We start from the raw sequence: 21,962 nt of genomic DNA on the forward strand, positions 1-21,962 counted from the left end.
AAATTGTACAACCCCTTTATAGTACATGGAATAGAATACGCCCACTGCATAGGTTCATGGTCATCCAAGGAAACCTTGGAAAGGGCCTCAAGATCTACACGCGTAATCAAAAATCCTTCAGCTTGTTTTGAAAGTGGTACAACCCCTTTGTGGTACATAGGATAGAATGCGTCCGTTGCATAGTTTCATGGTCATCCAAGAAAACCCTGGATAAGGGCCTTAAGATCTACACGCGTAGTCTAAAATCTTTCGGCTTGTTTTGAAAGTGGTACGACCCCTTAGAAAAAGGCCTTAAAATCTACACGCTTAACCAAAAATCTTTCGCTTTGTTTCAAAAGTGGTACAAGCTCGTTGTGGTACATAAAATATAATGCGTCCATTGCATAGGTTCATGGTCATCAAAAAAAACTCTTGAAAAGGCCTTAAGATCTGCACGCGTAACCAGAAATCTTTCGGCTTGTTTCAAAAGTGGTAGAACCCCTTTGTGGTCCATAGAATAAAATGTGTCCATGGCATATGCTAATGGCCATCCTAGAAATTTATGGAGTAATACTTCTAGGCTTATACCAATAACTAGTTGGTCTTTAACCTGATATAAATACGGTACATTCATTCATTTCATTTATTTAGTTAACATCTAAACAGATAACACTGAATCAACAATTTGACGCCACAATGCACGATTCGAGACCGCATCTCTCCATCCTCGGATACGCCCCACGCTCGCCAAGTCGTTCTGCACCTGGTCTGCCCATCTCGCTCGCTGCGCTCCACGCCGTCTCGTACCTGCCGGATCGGAAGCGAACACCATCTTTGCAGGGTTGCTGTCCGGCATTCTTGCAACATGTCCTGCCCATCGTACCCTTCCGGCTTTAGCTACCTTCTGGATACTGGGTTCGCCGTAGAGTTGGGCGAGCTCATGGTTCATTCTTCGCCGCCACACACCGTCTTCTTGCACACCGCCAAAGATGGTCCTAAGCACCCGTCTCCTCGAATACTCCGAGTGCTTGCAAGTCCTCCTCGAGCATTGTCCATGTTTCATGTCCGTAGAGGACAACCGGTCTTATTAACGTCTTGTACATGACACATTTGGTGCGGTGGCGAATCTTTTTCGACCGCAGTTTCTTCTGGAGCCCGTAGTAGGCCCGACTTCCACAGATGATGCGCCTTCGTATTTCACGACTAACGTTGTTGTCAGCCGTTAGCAAGGATCCAAGGTAGACGAATTCCTCGACCACCTCGAAGGTATCCCCGTCTATCGTAACACTGCTTCCCAGGCGGGCCCTATCGCGCTCGGTTCCGCCCACTAGCATGTACTTTGTCTTTGACGCATTCACCACCAGTCCAACTTTTGTTGCTTCACGTTTCAGGCGGGTGTACAGTTCTGCCACCTTTGCAAATGTTCGGCCGACAATGTCCATGTCATCCGCGAAGGTACGGTACATGGTCTATGCAATATAAGCCCATTTTTTTTCTTACGTTTCCGGCGTGAAGTTGTTTCTCTATACCAAGTAGGGGTTACACAACTTGTTTATTCTCAAATAACTGTCTTCATTGCGAAGGTTGATCAACAGACCTTGACTCTATGGAGTTCGTAGACTACCTGGCATCAATGACAACATCAAGATCTACTTGGAATACAAATATATACCTAGAAGGGGTCGCACAACTTGTTTATTCTTCAATAACTGCCTCCATTAAGGAGGTTGATCCACAGACCTTGACTCTATGGAGTTGGTAAACTTCCTGGAGCCCACGACAACAACAAAAGCTACAAGGAATACAAACATATACCTAGAAGGGGTCGCACAACTTGTTTATTCCTCAATAACTGCCTCCATTACGGAGGTTGATCCACAGACCTTGACTCTGTGGAGTTCGTAGACTGCCTGGAGCCTACGACAACAACAAGAACTACTTGGAATACAAACATATACCAAGAAGGGGTTACACAACTTGTTTGTTCTCCAATAACTGTCTCCGTTACGGAGGTTGATCCACAGACCTTGACTGTATGGAGTTGGTAAACTTCCTGGAGCCCAAGAAATCAACAAAAACTACAAGGAATACAAATATATACCCAGAAGGGGTAACACAACTTGTTTATTCTTCAATCACAGCCTCCATTACGGAGGTTGATCCACAGACCTTGACTCTATGGAGTTCGTAGACTACCTGGCATAAATGACAACATAAAGATCTACAAGGAATACAAACATATACCCAGAAGGGGTCACACAACTTGTTTATTCTTCAATAACTGCCTCCATTACGGAGGTTGATCCACAGACCTTGACTCTATGGAGTTCGTAGACAACCTGGCATCAATGACAACATCAAGATCTACTTGGAATACAAATATATAGCTAGAAGGGTCGCACAACTTGTTTATTCTTCAATAACTGCCTCCATTACGTAGGTTGATCCACAGACCTTGACTCTATGGAGTTGGTAAACTTCCTGGAGCCCACGACAACAACAAAAGCTACAAGGAATACAAACATATACCCAGAAGGGGTCACACAACTTGTTTATTCTTCAATAACTGCCTCCATTACGGAGGTTGATGCACAGACCTTGACTCTATGGAGTTCGTAGACAACCTGGCATCAATGACAACATCAAGATCTATTTGGAATACAAATATATAGCTAGAAGGGGTCGCACAACTTGTTTATTCTTCAATAACTGCCTCCATTACGTAGGTTGATCCACAGACCTTGACTGTATGGAGTTGGTAAACTTCCTGGAGCCCAAGACAACAACAAAAACTACAAGGAATACAAATATATACCCAGAAGGGGTAACACAACTTGTTTATTCTTCAATCACTGCCTCCATTACGGAGGTTGATCCACAGACCTTGACTCTATGGAGTTTGTAGACTACCTGGCATCAATGACAACATAAAGATCTACAAGGAATACAAACATATACCCAGAAGGGGTCACACAACTTGTTTATTCTTCAATAACTGCCTCCATTACGGAGGTTGATCCACAGACCTTGACTCTATGGAGTTCGTAGACAACCTGGCATCAATGACAACATCAAGATCTACTTGGAATACAAATATATACCTAGAAGGGGTCGCACAACTTGTTTATTCTTCAATAACTGCCTCCATTACGTAGGTTGATCCACAGACCTTGACTCTATGGAGTTGGTAAACTTCCTGGAGCCCACGACAACAACAAAAGCTACAAGGAATACAAACATATACCCAGAAGGGGTAACACAACTTGTTTATTCTTCAATAACTGTCTCCATTACGGAGGTTGATCCACAGACCTTGACTCTGTGGAGTTCGTAGACTGCCTGGAGCCTACGGCAACAACAAGAACTACTTGGAATACAAATATATACCAAGAAGGGGTCGCACAACTTGTTTGTTCTCCAATAACTGTCTCCGTTACGGAGGTTGATCCACAGACCTTGACTCTATGGAGTTCGTAGACTACCTGGCATCAATGACAACATCAAGACCTTCTTGAAATACAAATGTATACCTAGAAGGAGTCGCACAACTTGTTTGTTCTTCAATAACTGCCTCCATTACGGAGGTTGATGCACAGACCTTGACTCTACGGAGTTGGTAAACTTCCTGGAGCCCACGACAACAACAAGAACTACAAAGAATACAAACATATACCCATAAGGGGTAACACAACTTTTTTATTCTTCAATAACTGCCTCCATTACGGAGGTTTATCCACAGACCTTGACTCTATGGAGTTGATAAAATTCCTGGAGCCCACGACAACAACAAAAGCTACAAGGAATACAAACATATACCCAGAAGGGGTAACACAACTTGTTTATTCTTCAATAACTGTCTCCATTACGGAGGTTGATCCACAGACCTTGACTCTATGGAGTTGGTAATTTTCCTGGAGCCCACGACAACAACAAGAACTACAAGGAATACAAACATATACCCAGAAGGGGTCACACAAGTTGTTTATTCTTCAATAATTGCCTCCATTACGGAGGTTGATCCACAGACCTTGACTCTATGGAGTTCGTAGACTACCTGGTATCAATGACAACATCAAGACTTTCTTGGAATACAAATATATACCTAGAAGTGGTCGCACAACTTGTTCATTCCTAAATAACTGCCTCCATTACGGAGGTTGATGCACAGACCTTAACTCTATGGAGTTGGTAAACTTCCTGGAGCCCACGACAACAACAAGAACTACAAAGAATACAAACATATACCCAGAAGGGGTCACACAACTTGTTTATTCTTCAATAACTGTCTCCATTACGGAGGTTGATCCACAGACCTTGACTCTATGGAGTTCGTAGACTACCTGGCATCAATGACAACATCAAGATCTACAAGGAATACAAACATATACCCAGAAGGGGTCACACAACTTGTTTATTCTTCAATAACTGCCTCCATTACGGAGGTTGATCCACAGACCTTGACTCTATGGAGTTCGTAGACAACCTGGCATCAATGACAACATCAAGATCTACTTGGAATACAAATATATACCTAGAAGGGGTCGCACAACTTGTTAATTCTTCAATAACTGTCTCCATTACGGAGGTTGATCCACAGACCTTGACTCTATGGAGTTGGTAAACTTCCTGGAGCCCACGACAACAACAAAAGCCACAAGGAATACAAACATATACCCAGAAGGGGTAACACAACTTGTTTATTCTTCAATCACAGCCTCCATTACGGAGGTTGATCCACAGACCTTGACTCTATGGAGTTGGTAAACTTCCTGAAGCCCACGATAACAACAAGAACTACAATAAATACAAACATATACCCAGAAGGGGTCACACAACTTGTTTATTCTTCAATAACTGCCTTCATTACGGTGGATGATCCACAGACCTTGACTCTATGGAGTTCGTAGACTACCTGGTATCAATGACAACATCAAGATCTACTTGAAATACAAATATATACCTAGAAGGGGTCGCATAACTTGTTTATTCTTCAATAACTTCCTCCATTACGGAGGTTGATCCACAGACCTTGACTCTGTGGAGTTCGTAGACTACCTGGAGCCTACCACAACAACAAGAACTATTTGGAATACAAATATATACCAAGAAGGGGTTACACAACTTGTTTATTTTCCAATAACTGTCTCTATTACGGAGGTTGATCAACAGATCTTGACTGTGTGGAGTTCGTAGATCATGACAACAGCTAATACCACTTCGCATGCAAGCCTATATTCTGTTTCTAGAACATCCGCAGTACTTAGATCATCTAAAACCAACCTCCGAAACTAATCCAAATTTGCCTCATATAAATGCTTGAAACTTTTTTTACGCTCCTATAGGGCGTAAAAAGAGGGAGCGTTATTTCGAATTTGGAGCGTAAAAATAGGGAGCGTTATTTGGAATTTTGAGCGTAAAAAGAGGGAGCGTAAAAGGAGGGAGCGTAAAAGGAGGGAGCGTAAAAAGAGGTTTTACAGTACCCGATAGACGCAACTCTCTCATGAGATTTGCGACATATTAGAGCCAGATGGAAGAATGAATAGAGACAAAGAATCAGAGATATAATATAATAGGGATAAAATTGATCGTCTAAGACGAGTTAAGTAACTCCATTTAATTCCACAAATTATTTGGTTCAATTAATTGGTGGAATTAAATGGAGTCAATTAACTCGTCTTAGACGATTGAATACATTCCACTAAAAAAGAGCTTAAAATATTTTTTCTGCTCTAATATTTTACTTGGCGAAGCCGAAATTTTTTGCAATATAAAAAAGTTTTTCTTTTATGCCAGCTCGATACTTTTCAATTCAGCTCTGGGGGGTTTTGACCTCAAAACCCCTCCGTAAAAAAAATTATTGACTAGTCATTGTCCTGCGCATATATCTAAAGCTATGTCCATTTAGAATCCGGAATCATTTATTGTATTGCAGCGGCACGGAAAGTGACCGCTGCAAGAATTCTTTTACAGCGGTTTGTCTACCTAGGCGTCCACTTGCTATGGTATAAATTTCACGAAGTTTCGTGCAGCGTGTCAAAAATTATTCCAGATGGAAGCCGAAAGGAGAGAAAAATTTTTGCACAGTCACGTTGATAATCCTGCTCATCGACGATGGAACCTGCGTCAAAATGGATTTCGGACAGCTTCCTAGCCAAAAATTCTACATGGTGACGGCACGAGGAGTAGTTCCTGCGAAGTTTAGGTTTGCTTTTTTGACAAACTTGTAAAAAAAAAACAAATGATTTTGGCAAGGGATATGCAGTTGTGGAGCAAAGACCTGAGTGTTTGTGACGAATAAGACGATGGACTCGAAGCTGTACATAGAGGAATGTCTCAAAAACCGCGGTCGACCTTCCATAAAGCCCATAAAGGTCCCGTGAAGTTTTGGCCTGATTTGGTGAGTTGCCACTACAGCCGGAAAGTCATCCAGTGGTACCGCGATAATAACGAAGATTTCATCGATAAAAACATAAATCCACGCAACTGCCCACAGCTCCGGCCCATCGAGACATTTTAGGCAGTAATGAAGCTGAAGCTTAAGAAAAGTAGAAAAAGTGGAAAAACAGCTCGGGATGCGACCAAAATGTGGAACAAATATGCCAAGGAAGTTGACTCCGGAGGTGTGCATCTTTTGATGAGAGGAATAAAGAAGAAGGTGCGAATTTTCACTAGAAACAAGAAGAAATTATTTGTATCAATATTTTTTCCTTAAAGTACTGTGAATTACCCTTGTTTTGATGTATAAACCTTATTTGTACGTCATTATGTTACCGAGATACAGATGATTTTATTATTCCGGATTCTAAATGGACACAGCTTTATTAAAGTTATTTAGAAATTTAATTTTCAAAACAAAGCACAACATCCTTTCATGACTGCTTTTCGTGCGGAATTGATCAAAGAGTCCACGATATCCGTCCTATACTCAGTCCGATTTGGTTGCAGTAACGTCTATATGACCGGATATGTTGTACATAGGTCACAATAGCTCCTCTGTCACAAGTGCGCTGCTTGGATTTGGATACTTTCTCTCTATCTTATGACGATTACGACCTTTTGCAATACCATGGACCCTCGGGCCCCGGTAATATTTTTTTTATCATCAGACTAAGGCCGGAGTGGCCTGTGCTGCACATAAAAGACTTCACACCCGGTAATATAAACGTTCTTAATTTGAATCCTGTTGGTGGTTTAAACATCGTTCTAAATAAAAAGTGTTCGAAACGTCATTTACCACGTGGTTTAGATAAAAGAAAAAAATGAACATCGTGAAACGGAACGTAAAATCAAAACAAAACAGCAAAGAGAGTAGCCAGAACCGATTAATCTGATAAAGTAACCTAAATTTCAAATTAAAAAATGCACCTCGTTAATATGAATGAGGTACCGTTCAAATTATCGGTGGTACCACGGTACTGGTTTCAATTAATAGGTAAAATAATATTGAACACTACATCCATTGAAATTGATCGTAATGTGAATCAATTAAACCCTTGCAGTGGGTTTTGACACTGGCTATGACCTTCTGAAACTGCCACCCCTTGTCCGCGTCGCAGAAATTGAATAGCTGGAAGAAGAGTACGAAAATATGGTTACTATCACCTGTAACGGAATGGCTCGTATTCCCAACAATGCATGTGATAATGCTCTTGTTGAAACCACAACTCCGCACATAAGTCAAGATCAAGACACTCGTCCAACACAAACAATAGCACCAAGAGGCCAACTTGGTAGATGTGAACGATACTCGGATTCCGGAGTACAAACCATGGAGACAAAAATTTTCTGATGCCTTGTATCTATTCAGACTGATGAAACATAAAACGTAAACTGAGTTTGCAAGGTGAAATGCTACTCGTCGAGAAGAAAAAGCTAATTATTAAACACTGGAAAGTGTAAACACTGTCTGCAATAAATACTGATTAACTGATTCTGATAGATTTCAGAGGCATCTTCGAGTCCCTTCTAAACGCGCAGAGGGTTACAACAAGGCGATCGTTGTTCATGCTATTGAACATCGCATTAGAGGGAGTGCTACGAAGGGTAGGAATTGACACGAGTGGTACGACTCTCATGAAGTCCCTTCAACTTTTTGGTTTCGCCATGAGGATGAACTATTCTCACTTGAGGATAAACTAATCCAAACCTCATTTTTACCTTTCTCGTTCAACAAAGCTGTACCGAAAGGCTATCATTTCACACCAAAATCTAACGTTTATAGAAGTCTCGGAGACCCACGGTCGACTCAGCTCGTCGAGTGCCTGTCTATGTACAGTAATTCTTAAACGATTTCCTCACAACAAGTTGAGTTCGACGGGGAACAAACCCTTGTTGGTCGCTTTTGAATATAATCACGATCGGTCGTTGCGTTAAGCCATATTAGCTTGGTTGGTTAATTCGCTATACAGCGTTTGCAAGAGCCATAATGTAGGCAATTATGTATGATGTGTATAAGGTGAAACCAAACGATTGAATCGAGAAAGGCATCGTCACCGCTAGGAGGATTAATCTGGGGTTTTCATAACTATTCATGGGGCCCTCCTTAGCCGTGCGGTAAGACGCGCGGCTACAAACCAAGACCATGCTGAGGGTGGCTGGGTTCGATTCTTGGAACCTAGACGATTTTCGGATTGGAAATTGTCCCGACTTCCCTGGGCATAAAAGTATCATCGTGTTAGCCTCATGATATACGAATGCAAAAATGGTAACCTAGCTTAGAAACCTCGCAGTTAATAACTGTGGATGTGCTTAATGAATATAAGCTGCGAGGCGGCTCTGCCCCAGTGTGGGGATGTAATGCCAAAAAGAAGAAGAAGAAGAAGATAACTATTCATCCTTGCATTCCCCCATGGGAGCTATGTGTATTTTCCCTTTAAAAATATATGGAACTAATCAATTGTTCGTTAGCAGCATGAGTCAAAATTCTACTTTATAATCGTTATTGTCATTCTGTCGATGGAAATTCATTTCTTTATCTATTCAAAAATCAGTTGACTGTTCAACTTTCAGTTCAACTAGTCGAACTTTCAATTTTTCAAAGGTTTGATTGGTGCGAGTAGTGGTGCCCCAACTCTATCATTGCTAGTATAAATACATTGTAACCCACCTAGTAAGAAAAAGTTTCTTTTTTAAACAGTAACTGCTCACACCCATCGTCACCTGCCTCTACATTTTGCTCCCACTATTATCCACAGCTGACGATGCTCTCCCAGTATCTCAGTGGTAGGTAGGTGGTATCTGCTGCTGGATGACGTTTACTGCATACATCTTGCCGAACCAAAAACTGGCAGACCGTGGAAGTTCATCCTCCCGTGGCCAACCTTTGGCTTCCGTCTGCCTTAAATAGCTAATAAAAGTCTGAGAAACAGCAATAAAGCCAAAGTGAGAAAATTAAACTGTGTTACCAGTCTATTAATTTGTGCCCAGCTGCGACACCTCAGCAGACACTCGTGGGCTGGAGGAGGACCAACGCCGCTGAACTGGGTTAAGTGGGGTGACATTTGCCACTTAAGGTGTTGCATTATTTATCGACCACGCAGCAGATTGCAGAACGTTAGCTGGTAAAGTTTGTAGCTCCGAGAACATGGTACACTGCATATATATGCAGATGTGCTTTTTTTTGTACATCTTCGAAGTACATTTCAGGCAGCATCAGTTTGGATATGAAATGAAAACTTAGGCCGGAGTTGTGAATCATGTATCGTTCTCACGTACTATTTGATGTTACAATTTTGTCGTCTAGACAGGCCTACACAAATGAAATGTACAGCTTAATGCTTCTAGACTGTGTGGGTTGGGTGATCGCAACTTTGCAATTTGTTGCCTGTAAAATTTTGTTTTACACTTATAGAGCTGCCTTATAGCTAAATAACTTTCAGTCTTGTCTTCAATCATCTTATTTGAATTCATAAAAGTGTAACATAATATGTACAGTTTTGCTCACATTTACATCACACAGACCCTATTCGATTTTAGCAACATACGATTTTGATATCAAAACCATTCAATTTTGGAATCAAGTCATTCGATTTTGGCAACGAAACGTTTCTGTTTTGGCACCAAATGTGTCTTTTTTTAAAAATTATTATAAACTAGCGAAAAATACCCAGCTTTGCCTGGGTGTTTTTCTTCTTCTTCATTGGCATTAAATCCCCCACTGGGACATTGCCGCCTCGCAGCTTTGTGTTCATTAGGCAACTTCCACAGTTATTAACTGTGAGGTTTCTAAGCCAAGTTAGGGGCGATTCAAATATGACGTCCACTACTTTTTGGAATTTCTAGACCCCCCCTCTGTCGCGCTTTTTTGTATACCTAGTACATCTACTGTCACAAAATCTTAGAACCCTCCCCCCTAAAACCTGTGACATCATTTTTGAACGACCCCTTTACATTTCTGCAATCGTATATCATGATGAGGCTAACACGATGATACTTGTATGCCCAGGGAAGTTTCAATTTCCAATTCGAAAAGTCTAGACCGGCACCGGGAATCGAACCCAGCCACCCGTGTTTGTGTTGCAAATGTCATATACTGAACTATTTGCAGCACCGCGCTTTAGAGCAATTTCCGTGTTATTGTTTTGTTTCCTTCAATCACTGACCTAAAGTTGTATTCTACTGTTTTTTTACCTTTCCCCGTTAAATTAACCAACTTTTTGTACATACAAACCTTATGGATCCCAAGACGAATCGATTGGGGTAAAAATTTGCAAATCGGTTAACCCGTTCGTGAGTTAAATCGTCAAGAAGGCAACCTAAACTAATTTTTATTTTTATAGATAGATGCGTAAATCTTATAATCCGCTTAAAAACCTTTTTGTTAAGAAAATATTTTCAGCTTTTATGCCTTGACAGATACGTATTTCGACCTTAACAGTAAGGTCGTCTTCAGTGTCTCGTACTTGACTCGACTCAGTCGTAAGATACACTGAAAACGACCATACTGTTAAGGTCGAAATACGTATCTGTCAACGTACAATCAAGTGGGGGAATTAAATGGGATAGTACAAACTCGTCTTATGACAAGTTGAAAACCTATTTTCTAGACCGGATCGGGAATCGAACCCAGCCATTATCAGCATGGTTTGCTTTGTAGGCGCGCATCTTACCAATCTGTATACCTGCTGCTGCTGAGCTGATTCGGGAGGCTGCAACCCATGATGATTTTTTTTTCAATTAGTCCCAAGTGCGGGGGGAACCGGTTCTAATGATGGATTTTAACTTGTTTTATACAGCTGTGCGAACAAAATTTGGTCCAAATATGAAATGAGCAAGAACAAAGCGTTTTATCAAACCCCATCGGTGGGGGCCGCCTATCCGAATCAATTTTTTTCCAACTTGTATACAAGTGCGATAGTTTTGTTCCCATGACTTGTTATTATTCGAAGAGGTTTTTGCCTTTCTTTTATCATTGTTCGTTATCTATTGAGAGCGATTTCTGCAAACCCTGCCAGGTTCGATTCCACCGCGTGCAGCCAGCGTGCTCTCGGCCTTCCACGAAGTCGCCGGCCCCTATCTGGTTCTCTGTTGAATAATGTTTTCGCTATTCTTTCTTCCGAAATTTGCACTAAGTGACCAGCTCACTGAAGTCTGCCGTATTTTATACGATTCACATTATTTTCTTTTGTCATAAGACGAGTTTGTTAATTCCACCACTTGATTGTACCTTGACAGATACGTTTTTCGACCTCAACAGAAAGGCCGTACAGTGACTCGTACTTGACTCGCATCTGAGTCTGAGTCTGAATCTGAGCCTATCCTCACCGTCTCCCTCTTCAGTGGGACAAAAGCTACTACAGTAATATCCCGATTTTATCACCCCCCTGGTGAATTTTGGGGTGATAAAACAGGGTATGTGACAAAATTGGAAAAAAAATATTTTCATTTTTTTTAATTCATTCTACGAATATGAATAATTTTATGCCTTGGAAAGGCCAAATGCGTGAACGGCACCCATTATTTCTTGTCGAAATTGCTTACAGAATATTTCCCAGGTACTCAGAAGTCGTTCGTAATAAACTACAGGCGGTGAAAGTTATTTCATGAAAATCAATGTTGTTTTTGGTATTATTTACGAAAATAAAAAGAATGACAATTTTTTTTAGGGTGACAAAATCGGGTCGAAAACGTGACAAAATCGGGACGTGATAAAATCGGGTCAAAAACGTGATAAAATCGGGGGTAGACAAAATCGGGGGTAGACAAAATCGGGGAGTGACAAAATCGGGTCAACACTGTACTTCTCTGCGATCGAGTCCAAAAAGCCCAGGAGCATATACGACCGTGTGATGATAGTGCCGTTCATCTGCACGCCAGATCTCCTAATAGCGCCCTCGAGTGCCATGTTGAACAATAAATTCGAAAATGCATCACCCTGCACTATCTGTCTAAGGGCACAAACGAGGTCGACCCTTCGTCTGCAATGCGAATACTTGATTTCGAGCCATCCAGTGTTGCACGTATCAGTCTAATCAGTTTCGCACGAAAACCATATTCAGACATTACCCAGCAAACACAAGATCGAATATCATAGCGAATAAGTGTACAAAGTGGAGGCCATATACGTGCACTTTGCATGCAGTCAAATGGAGAAATGCGCCTATATCGCCTCCACCTTGTACACTTATTCGCTAGCATATGCGACTTTGTGTTGGCTGGGTATCTGAAACAGCTCATTTCTTTTCACTGAATCGTACGCTGCTTTGAAACCACTGAACAGATGGTGAGTCTGCAAGTTGTACTCCCGGTATTTATCAAGGATCATCCGCAGGCTAAACAGCTGAACCGTAGTTGATCGACCCTCACAAAAACCCGCCTGATATTCGCCGACGAAGGTCTCATCAAGCGGTCTCAGTCTGTTAAACAGGAAGCGCGACAGGATTTTGTACGTCGAGTTCAGAAGGGTGATCCCTCTGTAATTGGCACACTCTAGTATGTGCCCTTTCTTATAGTGGCGGTATGAAATTCATCAGCAACCAAACATCATCAACGAAAGATCATCGATTCAAATTAAATTCAATCGCCCAAGGTCCAACCCCAGGTTGGCAACCCAATTGCTCAGGGTGAGCGGTGTAAAGCTCGCCAACAACCCTATCCAAGTTATCAGCATCGACAAAGAAAAACCAGTCAAGCATTCAAGACATCGATTCAACCCAATTGCTCATCGTAGCGGCGTGAAGCTCATCAGCACCCGATGTTACATGGGAAACCATCATAAAACCAACAGAACTGCAGTCTTACGTCATCATCAAGATCAAGATCGGATCAACCCGTTCCACATCGAAGTTCATCATAAATTGCTTGGAAGGCTGACGCATCTTTTACCTATACTATTTATCTTTCAAAAGAAATTTCAGGCAAATTTCCTGAAATTCAACTTTGATTTTTCGTACGGGAGATTCTTTATTTTTCATGAGATATTATTCTGAAATTCCGTGACAAATTTTTCAAACATATTCTTGAATACGAGATACTCTGCTAAGTTTCTGAAGGAATGTATGCTAAATTTCCGCTATATACTCTCCTAAATTTCCACCAATATTTCTGTTAAAATGTAGACAGATAACTGAAGAGAATTTGTGGAACAGAGGCAATAAAGATTTTGAACAGCGGCGCGCCGATGGTAAAACTGTCGACTGAGGCGTGATGCGTATCTCGACAGATTCGCGTGTTTTTGTGTGGCAGCGAAATAGCACTTGTTGATTACTATATGCAGCGAATATCCAATAACTCGTAAACCATCTAAGTAGGTTTAATGCGAACCAGAACTGACAGCCACATCATTAGCAATCAAAGCAATCGGGAAATGTATCGTTAGTCACGCGTAGTGAACCATCAGTGGCATAAGGTATTTCAGAGGCTCCCGCTTGCCTACATCTAGAATAAACTCCACATTTGGCGATTCTGCTGGATTAAAAAAAAACTACCCTTAGAATCTGCCTTTTTGTTGTCTATCTAATGTGGAAGTGACGTGTTCGCAAAAAAAATGGTGTCAATGGTGAGTACATATTCAAGACTGTGCGTTGAATTTTGAACCGGACCGCATCGGCATATCTGGAATCGCCGGAAAATTCCATAGCCGTTAAAACTGTGAGTCGATGAAAGAGTGAGAAGTTTACATTTTTTTTTTCAATTTAACCTGTTTGTATTGCGAACAAATCCTTGCGATGTACCCCACTGCTTGGTTTGATTTATTTCTACATCTCAATCACGTTGTTATGCTTTAGGTGTTAAGATGCGTTGAAAAGGGCCACTAATAATAATTGGGTTGTTTGTTACAGTTTCAATATTTGTCCACTAGATAAGCTTAGATTTGAACGGCGTTTTGAATCCATATCATGCAACGAAATCGACAGAATTAATGCTTCGACTAACCCTCAAAATTGCTTTTCCAGATGAACGTTTCAGCCTGAACGTTTTTCGGTACCTGTTACGATAATGAACTGATTCGGGGGCTACAACCCAAGATAAATTTCTTTTATTAAGCCCCAATTGCGGGGGGCACCTGTTCTGATTATTCTTTTCAACTTGTTTTACACAGCTGTGCGAAAAAAAATATGGTCCCCAACATGAAATGGGCGAGAACAACGCGTTTTATCAAACCCCATCGGTGGGGGCCGCCCATCCGGATCAGTTTTTTATTTTCAACTTGTATACAAGTGCGATAGTTTTGTTTTCATGGTTTGTTATGATTCGAAGAGGTTTTAACCTCTTTCATCGTTGTTCGTTATCTATTGAGAGCGATTTCTGCAATCCTTGGTCGCGGATCAGCACAACCCCTCTTAATTCTTCCTGGTAATGGTATCAATTTTGATACCAGTATTAACAAAATGCAAAATCTTTAATGTGTAGGTTCAATTAAAGTGCTCAGTGCGACTTAGTGTTGCTGATGTTCGTAAAGAGCGCGAGTGGTGCTCGCATAAAAAAAAAGCTCAGTACGTCTTAGTATGGTTTATTTTTTTTAATGAGCGCGAGTGGTGCTCGCATAAAGTGCTTAGTGCGACTTAGTGTCGCTGATGATCGTAAAGAGCGCGAGTGGTGCTCGCATAAAAAAGCTCAGTACGACTTAGTATGGTTTATTTTTTGAATGAGCGCGAGTGGTGCTCGCATAAAGTGCTCAGTGCGACTTAGTGTTGCTGATGTTCGTAAAGAGCGCGAGTGGTGCTCGCATAAAAAAAAAGCTCAGTACGACTTAGTATGGTTTATTTTTTGAATGAGCGCGAGTGGTGCTCGCATAAAGTGCTCAGTGCGACTTAGTGTTGCTGATGTTCGTAAAGAGCGCGACTTAGTATGGTTTATTTTTTTTTAATGAGCGCGAGTGGTGCTCGCATAAAGTGCTTAGTGCGACTTAGTGTCGCTGATGATCGTAAAGAGCGCGAGTGGTGCTCGCATAAAAAAAAAGCTCAGTACGTCTTAGTATGGTTTATTTTTTGAATGAGCGCGAGTGGTGCTCGCATAAAGTGCTTAGTGCGACTTAGTGTCGCTGATGATCGTAAAGAGCGCGAGTGGTGCTCGCATAAAAAAGCTCAGTACGACTTAGTATGGTTTATTTTTTGAATGAGCGCGAGTGGTGCTCGCATAAAGTGTTCAGTGCGACTTAGTGTTGCTGATGTTCGTAAAGAGCGCGAGTGGTGCTCGCATAAAAAAAAAGCTCAGTACGACTTAGTATGGTATATTTTTTTTAATGAGCGCGAGTGGTGCTCGCATAAAGTGCTTAGTGCGACTTAGTGTCGCTGATGATCGTAAAGAGCGCGAGTGGTGCTCGCATAAAAAAGCTCAGTACGACATAGTATGGTTTATTTTTTGAATGAGCGCGAGTGGTGCTCGCATAAAGTGCTCAGTGCGACTTAGTGTTGCTGATGTTCGTAAAGAGCGCGAGTGGTGCTCGCATAAAAAAAAAGCTCAGTACGTCTTAGTATGGTTAGTATGCATAATTTTTTGAATGAGCGCGAGTGGTGCTCGCATAAAGTGCTCAGTGCGACTTAGTGTTGCTGATGTTCGTAAAGAGCGCGACTTAGTATGGTTTATTTTTTTGAATGAGCGCGAGTGGTGCTCGCATAAAGTGCTCAGTGCAACTTAGTGTTGCTGATGATCGTAAACAGCGCGAGTGGTGCTCGCATAAAAAAAGCTCAGTACGACTTAGTATGGTTTATTTTTTGAATGAGCGCGAAAAGAGGTCAGTGCGACTTAGTATTGTTAATAATTTTTGTATGAGCGCGAGTGGTGCTCGTATAATGTGCTTAGTGCGAATGAGTGTTGTGTGTATTTATATAAGGGCGAGTGGTGTTCGCATAAAGTGTTCAGTGCAATTATGAAGTAAGTATAGAATTACATTTAGTGCAGTAAGACACGGTCAGTTGTATTGTAGCAAAAATGGCGCTTGAGATACTTACAACACAGTAGTTGTGAAATGTGATCCTTCCAGGATTTCGAATCGCTAGCGAACCTAGCGGTGGAAGTCAAGCTGCACTACACATCGCGCATAAGACAGAGCAGCATCGCATGCTTTGTTGTCTCTTTCTTTCGCCTTGGATATACAGGAGTGCCGTTTGTTGAGGGTTGATAAACAAAGAGCCTACTTTGAAATTTGCAGTTCGTTCTATGATACCTATCTGTTTTGTGCTTTAATTGCATTATGTACAGTGGCAGATTACTGCTGATGTAGCTAATCGTTTCAATCAACATAATTTTGCATATATAATGGTGTGTTTGAACAACTAATCCATGTACCTATTCCAAACTTTAGCAAGAGAACAGTCTTAAAGAAAATTTAAATGAACAGGTCGAGTTGAGAATGGAGATGTAAACGATATTGCTGTTTGGCCTATATTTCACATATTTACGGTATCTAGTCAGTTGAAGCATCGTACTTGGATATCTCAGAATTCAGATTCGGAAACTAACAGAAAAGACATTAGAATATAATAATTTATTTCAATAAGACCTAACTGGTCAGTTGGAAGTACACAATACAAATAAATAAAATAAATTTAAAAAAAACACAGTCGAAAAGTCACCAGATTCCCAAGTCACATTTTGATTGATATGTGCGTGTCATGATATTTTGACAAGTTTAATTCTACTTCGTCTCATTGTAGTTATGATATGGTGTCAAATATAGTTAGGAACACAAACTTTTTACTTTCGAAGTATTTGTGTTTTTTTTATCAAAAATACCTGAAAAGGGGGGAAATGTGTGGCAGCGAAATAGCACTTGTTGATTACTATATGCAGCGAATATCCAATAACTCGTAAACCATCTAAGTAGGTTTAATGCGAACCAGAACTGACAGCCACATCATTAGCAATCAAAGCAATCGGAAAATGTATCGTTAGTCACGCGTAGTGACCCATCAGTGGCATAAGGTATTTCAGAGGCTCCCGCTTGCCTACATCTAGAATAAACTCCACAGTTTTGGTCACTGTAAGGCCACCTTTGGTGCCTCGTATTTGATTCTAATTTTCATGCAATTAATCTTCAAAAGTTTTGAAAAGAATGTATCAATTGAGTCTATCGGATGTATCTCGTAGACGTGTAATATTATTAGCGACGATGCAATGTTTATGAGGTGTTAAATCAACCGGATATTTCCTAATAAAGTTGGAGTTATTCACAAGATATACTGATATAGATAACTGAATGTTTAAAGAATTGTTACGGCCAAATTTGAAATGTCCGGTTTTCGAATCAAAAGTTTCCGGAGTTTGAAGCATCCGGTACCCTGCGTCCGGATCTCGAACCAGCAATATCTGTCATCGATTTAAAATAATTTATCAATGTAAAATGTAATTTTAAATACACTACAGCATATTTCATGAATTTATCTTGATAGAGAGTGAAATTAGTTTGTGCCAACATGCAAAATTCTGTCTGATCTCAAATTTTAGCAGGGCTTACGTGTCCAGACTTCGAGTCAAAACGGTATAACCATTGTTGTCCGTAAAAACTAATTAATCATAATGCGTCAAAAAATTACATTTCCAACAGTTAGTTTTTAAAATTTGAAAAATGCATGGATCTCCATACTGGAGCTGATCTTGAAACATTGTTTTTTTTTCTTGTTTTTATTTATCATATTGTAAAAAATACAAAAGACAATGTTTTTTTTAATATGAATGTTGAAACTTCAGCTTAATTTTTTTTTTTGGTGCTCTTTTTACAGACTCTTCTATAACCCTACAACCTTGTCATACAAGATTTTTCTTTATCTGGAATGGTTTTGAAGTTCTGATTATTATAATAAATTGTTCGAAAAAAACATTTAACCTTACTTGCCCCGCATCGGCCTGAGTGAAGGAAAAAAATCAAATCGCTGCCATTTCGTCATTTCTTGTCGTATTGGCCTGGTCACTGTTCTACTAGTACGGATCCCAGAATTCAGAAGACATATTGAGACTTGTGATGTGGTCCTCCTATCCGGAGTTATTCCAGCGGGTCACTGGGTCAGATGCAGTAAATTTGACCACAACTTCCTTTTTTGGCTCTACCAAATAAGTCCAACAAAATGTTTTTATTTTCGTCTCTATTCATATCATTTTGGTAGATTTGTATATATATAATTCATATACAAATACATAAACAAAAATCATGGTGACACCTGTTCCAGAAATGGCCAATAACAGGGTTTTATCGAACTGACCCTTTGGGAACCGGCCGAAAAATTGTCAGCTCAATATGTTTACACCATGCTAGCAATATGGGTATCAAACTTCAAAATTTTGCAAGACTAGTAAAAATGACATTCAGACATTGACCACACTGGGTCAGTTCCGAAGCCCTTGGGGAAGCCTCCGGGGGCACCAAAATCGGCCATTTTCAAAATATCACAAACTACGGCAATATGGGTATCAATCTTCTGCATTTTGCAAGACGACTGGAATTATGACATCCAGATATGATATTGGGTACCCTGGTGTGATTCCCATATTTCCCTAGTTTCTGATTTTTTTTGGAAATGGCCGATTTTGATGGCTCAGAATCTAGATGTCAACGTTTTTCTTCTACATATTGCAAAATGCAGATCTTTATGAATCCACCCATATTGTTATATTTCTCGATATTGGTGCTTCCGGAGGCTTCCCCAAGAGCCTCGTAACTTACCCCAGGACGGCTAATATCTCCAGAATCATATCCAGATACCATAATTTTTCTTATCTTTCAAAATTCTGAAGCTGGATACCAAAATTGCCATAGTTTGTGATATTCGATTTTGGTGTCCCCGGAGGCTTCCCCAAGGGCCTTGAAACTGGCTCCAGAGTGGTCAATATCATATCTGAATGTCATAATTCCACTTGTCTTGCAAAATCTGAAGATTGATACCCATATTGTCATAGTTTGTGATATGGGCCGATTTAGTGCTTCTGGCGGCTACCCCAAGGGCTCGGAACATGCCCCAGGGTGGCCAATATCTCCAGAATCATATCTAGAAGTCATAATTCCACTCGTCTTGCAAAGTGCTGAAGATTGTTACCCATATTGTCATAGTTTGTGAATTAAAAAAAAGGCCTCTTTTGGTGCCCCGGAGGATTCCCCAAGGGTCTCGAAACTGGTTTCAGGGAGGCCAATATCATATCTGAATGTCATAATTCCACTTGTCTTGCAAACTGCTGAAGAGGACGCTTCCCCAAGGGCCTCGAGACTGGTCCAATGTGGTCAATATCTACAGAATAATAACTGGATGTCATAATTTTACTAGTCTTGCCAAATATTTGACACTTCAATTCTTTTTTACTATCAGATGCAGAAAACAAAACCAGTGACAACCTTAGACAACCAGACACAGCATTTGATGAAAAAATCACAGACAACAGACGTTGAAAATTTTGATTTTTTTTAATGCATGAATTAATGAACCGTTTATATAAAAAAAAAAAACATTTGCCACGGACGCTACTGCGTCCACAAATAAACAAATCCCGTCCATGTCAATACCAAAGTGTTCGGTTGGCTAGAAAGGGTTTTTGAACGGACCCTCGTCCTTACAGGAGAGTATTAATTATTATTGTGGAGCTTTTGTTTCCCGGAGCCTAGTTCCTCCAGCTTGGGACTTAGGAACGGCTTTTTCTGGGATAGAGCAAGGATTGTCAAGCTCAACAGCTCACAATATTAAATCTTTCATGGGCATTTTTTGTTTCCCTTTGGTATTTGTAGATTTTTGATCTAAAATGCAGATTTATTATCATATATGATTAAAAATGATCATTTACCGTGAACTGCAGGAACAAAAAAATCATGAATTGATCGTAAAGTAAACATTAAATTCATGGCTACTAGATTAGATCTATAAAAATGTACATATCATCTCTCATAGTTGAATCACCCCTTCCCTGATTTATGGCTAGCGTAAAAACCTGGTACCTAAAACTAATCTGAACAGTTTTGAAATTCTTCAGTTTGTGGTCATACAATTATTCACATTCTTTAAATTGTGATTCTCAATGGCATTCAAGGGAAAAAAATCTCCTCTAATCAATTAAGCATCTTGTGTTCTGTCAGTAATCTATTGCTAAATGTTCAGAAGAACTTTGCTTGTTAAAATTCTGTGGATAATCGCTGAAAATGCCAGCACAATAATACTCAACATTTCAAGACAAAATTTTCAAAACGACTTATCTGCTTTTGTAAACAAAAATTCAAACGACGATTTGACGAATCTGATAGCTCTCCCACGCAAACCAACGCCATCAACAGGTAGCGGAATCCTTCCCCTACCTATTGATGGTGTTGGTTTGCGTGGGTGAGCTATCAGATTCGTCCAATCGTCGTTTGAATTTTTGTTTACAAAAGCAGATAAGTCGTTTTGAAAATTTTGTCTTGATTTGTTCACTGCTGATTTTATAATTAGTTGAAGCTAAAATCTTCCCATTATAAAGATGGTGTTAATAATAAATAAATAGAAGATCTATATAGATTCTATAATGAGACTCGAAAATGTTCCATCTGGAGTTAATAAAGTAATCTGTCTTGTTAACAAAGTGAAAGAACATGTCGTATTTGCCTCGACTCACAAATATTTCTTCTAATAGACTTTAGTGTGCAAAATTCTAACATATATAATATTCTTAAAAACAAAAATTTGATCGATGTCCTCCTTTTTTAACTAAATATCCTTCTTTTTCGCTACGATTCGGGTGAATTGTCCTCCTTTAGAACAAAAATTATATGGGCACCCTACTTTTGAAAGGTACTGACCTTAAGGACAATCCCCGCGGAATCCAAAGCTAAAAGCAAAAGCGTTCTCATGGGCTCCCCATTCATAACGGAAGCCACTCACAAATGTCAACATTGCGACGCAGCAAAGTTGAAATAATAAAAATTACAGTTGTGCGTTTCTTCCGTATTAAATGTTATGCCCTTGAAAATGCGAGTACATTTAGTTTTGAGGATGAGGATTGTCCTGAAACCAGCGGGTTTTTTCTGGTCAACTGAAAACATGTGTCATGTTTTATTCAAATCAATGATACTCGAGTTTGACGCAGGAACTATTTGGCGTGGAAACGGGTAATTTGCAAAACAGACACAGCAAATAATTTTGAAAACTCAACGATCTGTAAAATTGCAGCTGATCCCATCAAACGAATTAACATTCAATATGCAATTAAATTTGACTGAACACAGTTGAAATTTATTTGGATTTTGAAGAACAGCTAGATTGATTGAATTTTACGTTTATTTGCATGCTCCAATATGTGCATTAAAATACATTTAAAATCACAACATATTTTTATCTGTGCAACTGTCGATCAAGCCTATTTTCAAATTTCAATAGAGAAAAATTTATACGTTTTCTATTGCGAACAATTCCAACACATGTTTCTTTGAATTGTGTACACAACACATACATACAGTGGTCAATTTGTAGAGCAGAGTCGATAAGCCTAAATATAACACTGTGGGTTTTTGGACCTTCTTTAAAAAGTTCGATCTTGTAGTGTGTGTACGAGAGAGGAAACCCGTAATTCGGTATAGCCTAATAACACGGTGG

The sequence above is a fragment of the Armigeres subalbatus genome, chromosome 2, assembly GCF_024139115.2.
Source record: "Armigeres subalbatus isolate Guangzhou_Male chromosome 2, GZ_Asu_2, whole genome shotgun sequence".
In the NCBI taxonomy this organism is placed as follows: domain Eukaryota; kingdom Metazoa; phylum Arthropoda; class Insecta; order Diptera; family Culicidae; genus Armigeres; species Armigeres subalbatus.